The following is a 7,945-nucleotide window of genomic DNA, read 5'->3' on the forward strand; positions in this document are numbered from 1 at the left end:
TTGACAGCACTGTTTGTCCATTTCAAATGAACTCGGGCCCAGAGAAGGCGGCGGCGTTTCTGGATGTTGTTGATGTATGGCTTTCGCTTTGCATGATAGAGTTTTAACTTGCACTTGTAGATGTAGCAATGAACTGTGTTAACTGACAATTGTTTTCTGAAGTGTTCCTGAGCCCACGCGGTGAGATCCTTTACACCAGTGGTGTCCAAACTATTCCAGAAAGGGCCGAGAGGGTGCAGGTTTTCTTTGCAGCCACTGACTCCAGCAGGTGATTTCACTGATAAACTCATCCCACCTGCTCAAAGTGATGTTAATCAGTGAAATCACCTGCTGAAATCAGTGGCTGCAAAGAAAACCTGCACCCTCTCGGCCCTTTCTGGAATAGTTTGGACACCACTGCTTTACACAATGATGTTGGTTTTTAATGCAGTGCCGCCTGAGGGATCGAAGGTTATGGGCATTCAGTGTTGGTTTTCGGCCTTCGCACTTATGTGTGGAAAGCTCTCCAGATTCTCTGAATCTTCTGATTATATTATGGACTGTAGATGATGGAATCCCTAAATTCCTTGCAATTGAACGTTGAGAAACGTTGTTAAACTGTTGGACTATTTTTTCCACAGAGTTATTCACAAAGTGGTGATCCTTGCTCCATCTTTGCTTGTGAATGGGTGAGACGTTTGGGGATGCTCCTTTTATACCCAATCATGGCACTCACAATTAGTGTCCTCAGTTCCCAAACACTTATTGAGTGTTGTTAGAAGGAAAGGTGATGTAACACAGTGGTAAACATACCACTGTCCCAGCTTTTTTGAAACGTGTTGCAGGCATCCATTTCAACATGAGCAAATACTTGCACAAAAACAATAAAATTTATCAGTTTGAACATTAAATATCTTGTCTTTGTGGTGTATTCAATTGAATATAGGTTGAAGAGGATTTGCAAATCATTGTATTCTGTTTTTATTTGCATTTCACACAATGTCCCAACTTCACTGGAATTGGGGTTGTAAAACCTTTTTCTTAAATGTATGTTATTCTTGCACTGTGTTTTATTCTTTGTATCTTTATGGTATCGCTTTGAGATTTGCTTGTCAAATGTAAAGCGCTTTATAAATAAAACTTATTATTAAGTAGGTTCAGAAATAGATAAACATTTGAACACGATTACTTTTTCAAAGTAACTGTGGCAACACTGTTTGGCCATATAGAAAATTAAATAAACTGAAAATTCGATAATCACACAAACTACAGGTGAGTTTCTAAAACATCCCTTTGTAATTTTCGAACTCATCTAGGATCCACTAACCATCCAGCAGGTAGCATACAGGAAGTTGCTCTTTCAGTCTTAGTGGTACATCAGAGTTAACCAGATAAAATAGATAAAAGAGGGTTGTTGTCTTCATTACGTTTCATTTCATTTCATTATTGGTTTATTTGACACAGACAGTGCATATTAATGAATGTACAATTGTTTATAGATTGTTTATAGACATATATATATATATATATATATATATATATATATATATATACACACACACAAGGTCTATTAGAAAAGTATCTGTCCTTATTATTTTTTTCAAAAACCATATGGATTTGAATCACGTGTGATTACATCAGACATGCTTGAACCCTCGTGGGCATGCAAGAGTTTTTTCACGCCTGTCGGTTACGTCATTCGCCTGTGGGCAGTCTTTGAGTGAGGAGTGGCCCACCCTCTCATCGATTTCTTCATTGTTTAGGAATGGCTCAGAGACTGCTGCTTTGTTTGATCAAAATTTTTTCAAAACTGTAAGGCACAACTGAGTGGATACCATTCGATAAATTCAGCTGGTTTTCGGTAAAAATTTTAACGGCTGATGAGAGATTTTGGTCTGGTAGTGTCGCCGTAAGGACGGCCCACGGCGCCTGACGGCGATCTGCGCTTCGAGGCAGCAGCGTCTCGCCATTTCAAGTTGAAAACTTCTACATTTCAGGCTCTGTTGACCCAGTAAGTCGTCAGAGAACAGAGAACTTTCAGAAGAAGTCGGCATGAGGAGTTTATTCGGACATTCCATTGTTAACGGTCATTTTGTAATGAAAGAACGTGCGGGCAGAGTCGCATGTCGGGCCGGACCCGACCGCGGGGGGTCGCGACAGGAAAAACACCTCCGTTGGAAACCTTAACGGGCAAGTTGGAACATGCCCAAGCTGTTAAACAATTTCTCAGTTGCTCACTTGTTGAAAGCCATCAAAAGCCGCCTGAATTTTACAAATGGTTTTCAACACGGAGGTGTTTTTCCTGTCGCGGCGCACACAGATTTGCCGAGTCGTCACGGAAACGACTCAGCGAATTTGCGCGCACGTCTTTCATTTAAAAATGTCCTTAAACAGTGGAATGTCCGCATAAAGTCTTCATGCCGGCCTCTTCTGAATCTTCTCTGTTCTCTCACGACGTCCTGGGTGAATTAAGCCTTAAATTAAGATGTTTTCAGGTCGAAACGCCTGGAAGCGCTGCAGGACGTCCCGCTCCGTGGGAAGTCCTTACACTGACAGAAACACCCCATAATCTCTCATCCGCCGTTAAACCTTTCACCGAAAACCAGCTTAATTTCTCGAATAGTGTCCACTCGGATATTCCTCACAGGTCCAGAAAAAATTTTGATAAAGCAACGCGCGCCGTCTCAAGCAGCGTGTGAAACAAAGGAATTCAGCCGAGAGGGCGGGACCACATCTCACTCAAGGCCTGCCCACAGGGAAATGACGTCACCGACGCGTGAAAAAACTCACGCATGCGCACGAGGGTTCAAGCATGATTGGTGTAATCGCACGTCATTCAAATCCATATAGTTAAAAAAATAAATAAAAGGGTCGGTTTATTATCTAATAGACCTCGTATAGGTGTGTGTGTGTGTTATCTACAAACAACCACAAGTTCGACCGGCTCCAGCCATCCTTGTGATCAGCAGAGGAATCAAAACATCTGGTGTCTGCGTCGTGTGCGCTTTTTCTCACTCACTCATTCCTGTAAGTTTGAAAGTGACGATCTGTAAGACGTAGCAAAGGTGAGTTAGCCATTCAGTGTTTTTGGTTCTAGAGTGGGAAAAGACTTACTTATACTTGGGTAGAAAATGTCAGTGTGTTATGTCTTGCTGTTTAATTGCTGCGCGCATTTATCTCAGACGAAAATTTGCCGGTTGTGGATCACTGAAGCAGCAGCCTCGTGTCAGTACTTGTGAGCCGTGTGGACTTTGGGGGTCATCTCAACATCACGAATGGCCATGAATGTGGGGGCTTTTACTTTTTAATTCGGGAGCAATTTCACCTCCACACTTCATTTTTTGCTCGTAAAAACAAATAACAGTGCCTTTCGAAACTAAGTAAATTCTCATTTAATAAGTATAATTTATATCATGTTGTGTTCAAAACACATTCTCGGGCACAGTGTGTATCATTCTGCATTAGAAGGGCTCCAGCCGGATGCCAGGAATGACCCCAAAGTGACACAGAGTGTTGTGATCCAGAACCGGCAAAGTGATCCATTTCCGGCAAATATTTGCACCACACATAATGTGACTTCACACTTTAAGTAGAAGGGCTACACTATCCAGACTTCTTCAGGTAGATAACATCCAAATATAGCCAATACAACAATACACAATAAAGGACATTCAGTTGCATTACAGCTCCGTATAGCGGGACTTTAAAAAAGGTGATCCGGAACTGGGCAACCATCTGTATTGTCTACACAACTGGTTGACATGGACAAACTTACTCACTCACCCACTCATGTACATTTTTGATGTTTAAGCCCAGAAGGGAAGAATTTCTAAGAAATTCATATATATGAGCCACTACTCACCAATTCTTCCAGTTTGATCAGGGTCACTGTGTTTGAATTTCTCGTTGCAGTTTTACCTCCTGCTACGTCACGCGACGATCATAATTGAGATTTCTTCACGGAATGACCCAAAATAGAAAGAATTCAACATGACGCCAGACGTCATGTCGGCAGTGATAACGTAAGCTGTTCTGAAGCAGAGCAGACCAGAAGCATGAATGTGCAATAAAGCGCCAAACACGCACCTGCACGTCCACGCCGTCTCCCACGGACGCTCGCGCACCACCGCTCCCCGGCCACATCAAAGCCACCGCGGTGCTTTGATCATCCTAAAAGAGCCGCGGACACGCACAGGCTGCGGAGGGATTATCCATACGACCTGTTGTTACACAACAGAGGAAACCCCGAACCCTGTCATCCTGCTGGATGTCCATGCGCCGGAGGGTGAGCTCAGGCGGGCGGAGCTTATCGTTATCCCCGGGCGGTGCAGTTTGTGTGATGTTGAAGGGAGACGGAGACAGCTGGAAACACAAAACACGCACAGCATCAACTCACTTCGTCAAATTAGACACAATGCACAAAACATCCCCCGATCTCACCTTTCAATTCAAAATGCAATTATTATTATTATTATTATTATTGTGATTATTATTATTATTATTATCTGTCTGTGAAAAATTTTAGGCAACCCAGAGTTAGAATGCCCCACCCCCTGGCATGTCAACACAACATCAGTTCCAGCCGCGGAGATACGTCACTTCCGGCGAAGTGTCGAATTCGTACTTCTGCGACTGGCCGCCTGATAAAAACAAACTCGGGCTGTATTGATTGTCTACTGAAATCAGCTGGTTTTGTTTTGTCTCTAATTTGCTTCTAACAACCAGCTGGCAGCTCTTACTGCCTGAAAGGGTGAGATTTATACACCAAGCCGAGCTGAAATGAACCATTGTACATTAAATTGACTTAATTGACGAGTCTGACCCCTTTGGAAAGTGACCAAATTACATATGTATATTTGTATTGCGGTCGGCGATGTTTTCATCAGCCAAAAACGGCCACCAGAAGGCGGTCGGGTAAAGTCCGCGGCAACCCATATTTTTATATAATACAAAATAATAACTTCTTTGTAAATGTGCTGACCAGTATAATACCACATGAACACATTAATAGAAAACACAAAGTGATTTAAAGCACAATTACTCATATTTTAAGTCGTGTTGCCACAAAATAGTTTTTGATAGACAGATAGATAGACTGCTCAAAATAATTAGAGTAACACTATGTTCCCCTAATTATTTTGAGCAGTGTATAATACAGTTGTTTTAACATTATGTCTGGATGTATTGTCTGAATCAAAATAAGAAGTTCCATATTTATTATTATTAATATTGTGATTATTATGGTCAGGAAACAAGACAGGAAGTCAATGCATTCACATGCTGCAGGGTTTTACGCTTTAAAAGGATCAGCTGCTTCAGAAGCGTAAATCATTTGTCAAAGATAAAGTGCATATTGAGTGAACCACAACAGTATACTCTGGTGTTCATCAGGGATGTGTTCTGGTTTTTACACTGTTCAAAGCTTGCATAGATTGAGTGTTGGGTAGGATTGCGGACACCAGCTGCTTTGTTTGTGAGGAAAGGTTTATTAATGTGGACTTCATGGACAACGATGTGATCTTTGGAAAATCAGTGGATGCCCTCACTGCAGCACTTGAGAACCTGAGTGAGAAGTCTGAGTGTCTGTGTTTCCGATGAGCCTAAATCAAGATCCAGGCTTTCAATGATTTCTTCATTCATTCATCACAAGTGTATTTGTGTTTGGTGAAAGTGTTGAACGTGTTGAGGCATTCACTTTTCTCGGTAGTGACACTCAGGCCTTTGGGTCCTGAGTCTTCAATATCTTGTGGTCATGAAACATAGGTGTTTAACAATACCTTTCTCAGTACCAGTACCGGCGCAGGACAGCGTAGGTACAATTCTTTAGGGTCTTCGTGCTTCCTGTTTTACTGTATGATTTTAAGGCTTAGGCACTATCCAGTGATCTAAAGGAAAGGATGTCTTTAATATTAGGTCTGTTTGGCTGTTCCTTGGGTATCGCTTGAATGCCGTGATGTCAAACAAACAGTTACTTAGGAAGACGAGGAGTACCACTTGCATTATGAGGAAGCATCATCTTCTACAACATCTGGGCATGAGCCACTGTGAAGGTGCCTCAGGCTTGAGGGCTTCAGTAACTCTAAAAGGACAAGGGAACATCACCAGTTATGCAGCTTTACAGTGGAGTGGCACAGAGAAGGATTTTCTTCCAAAGAAGATGTAAAATTTGGCTAGGCTAAATTTGATTTGTTTTGTTGTATGAAAATCCTTCTCTGCTCCACTTCATTATGAGGCTGTGAGTGCTGGTGCAAGAGACAAAAGTTACACTCTACACAGTTTCTCAAGTCACACCCACAGAAGCAGATCACTTCTTCTGGGTTGTCTGGGTGTCTGGATTGTCTGGGTGTCTTCCTCACTCGTCTCCTTCTTGCACAGTCCCTTGGTTTTTTAGAACATTGTGCTCCACACAGATTTACCATAGACTACCATACTTTTTGTATTTCTTTATAATTGATGTAAATAAAGTCCAAGACAAATTCAGTGACTTGGAAATGTTCATGTATCCATCCCCTGACTTGTCCAAAGAAAACTGGCTGAAAAAGTGATGATTTATTGTAAATTCACCAAAAGGTGTCAAGAATTGTGTCTAGCATGCATTTTATGTCCATTTTTTTGTTTCACATTATAAAAGCATATTGTTTTTTTTGTTGTTGTTTTTTTTTGTTTTTTTTTTGCTGCCAAATAATTTGGACATTTTTAAATATATTTTGATTAAACAAAATTGTTTGTTTGCATTTATTTCAGATCATGCATTAAAATGTGTACATAAAATATAGGAGTACCAACATTTTTGTCCATGTGTGTACAAATCCAACCTAATACTGTATTCTTTCTATTTTATATGAAGATATCATGTTAATTTAATTCAACATCCAGTTTTTATCATGCAGTGACTGTCTCAACGTGCTAGTATATATGTGCAAAATGGGCATTTCACTTATTTTACCATGAATAAAGAGACCTCTGCTCATCAGATTGGAACACTTAACAACAACACGCCAGATCTAAACCTCTATCAGGATCACAAACTAAAATGATTAATCATCTGGATTAAGACCAATTACATCTGTGTACAATCTCCTATTCAGCACTATTTTTGTAGGTAATTCAAGACACTATATCGGCTACAAAATGGACCTACTTCTCTGATTGGATTAACAAAAACAAGCATAATTCCAAATTTCTGGTCGAAATGATGGCAACACCCATTCAAGGACAATCACTTGTAGGTCGCTTTCCATTTACAGCTCAAGATTTCTTAGATTAGTGTGAACAGAAAATATACTCAACAAAAATATAAATGCAACACATTTGGTTTTGCTCCCATTTTGTATGAGATGAACTCAAAGATCTAAAACTTTTTCCACATACACAATATCACCATTTCCCTCAAATATTGTTCACAAACCAGTCTAAATCTGTGATAGTGAGAACTTCTCCTTTCCTGAGATAATCCATCCCACCTCACAGGTGTGCCATACCAAGATGCTGATTAGACACCATGATTAGTGCACAGGTGTGCCTTAGACTGCCCACAATAAAAGGCCACTCTGAAAGGTGCAGTTTTATCACACAGCACAATGCCACAGATGTTGCAAGATTTGAGGGAGCGTGCATTGGCATGCTGACAGCAGGAATGTCAACCAGAGCTGTTGCTCGTGTATTGAATGTTCATTTCTCTACCATAAGCCGTCTCCAAAGGCGTTTCAGAGAATTTGGCAGTACATCCAACCAGCCTCACAACCGCAGACCACATGTAACCACACCAGCCCAGGACCTCCACATTCAGCATGTTCACCTCCAAGATCGTCTGAGACCAGCTACTCGGACAGCTGCTGAAACAATCGGTTTGCATAACCAAAGAATTTCTGCACAAACTGTCAGAAACCGTCTCAGGGAAGCTCATCTGCATGCTCGTCGTCCTCATCGGGGTCTCGACCTGACTCCCGTTCGTCATCGTAACCGA

General features: G+C 41.3%; 1 protein-coding gene across 1 annotated transcript in view; it reads right to left on the reverse strand.

The window, feature by feature from the left end:
* tmem117 (transmembrane protein 117) overlaps positions 1-4,360 on the reverse strand; it is a 296,188-nt gene extending 291,828 nt beyond the window's left edge. The window contains exon 1 of the mRNA XM_034176082.1: positions 4,066-4,360. The gene's annotated coding sequence lies outside the window, so the exon portion shown is untranslated. The remainder of the gene's footprint in view (positions 1-4,065) is intronic.
* Positions 4,361-7,945: the final 3,585 nt, after the last annotated feature.

The sequence above is a fragment of the Thalassophryne amazonica genome, chromosome 8, assembly GCF_902500255.1.
Source record: "Thalassophryne amazonica chromosome 8, fThaAma1.1, whole genome shotgun sequence".
Classification (NCBI taxonomy): Eukaryota; Metazoa; Chordata; class Actinopteri; order Batrachoidiformes; family Batrachoididae; genus Thalassophryne; species Thalassophryne amazonica.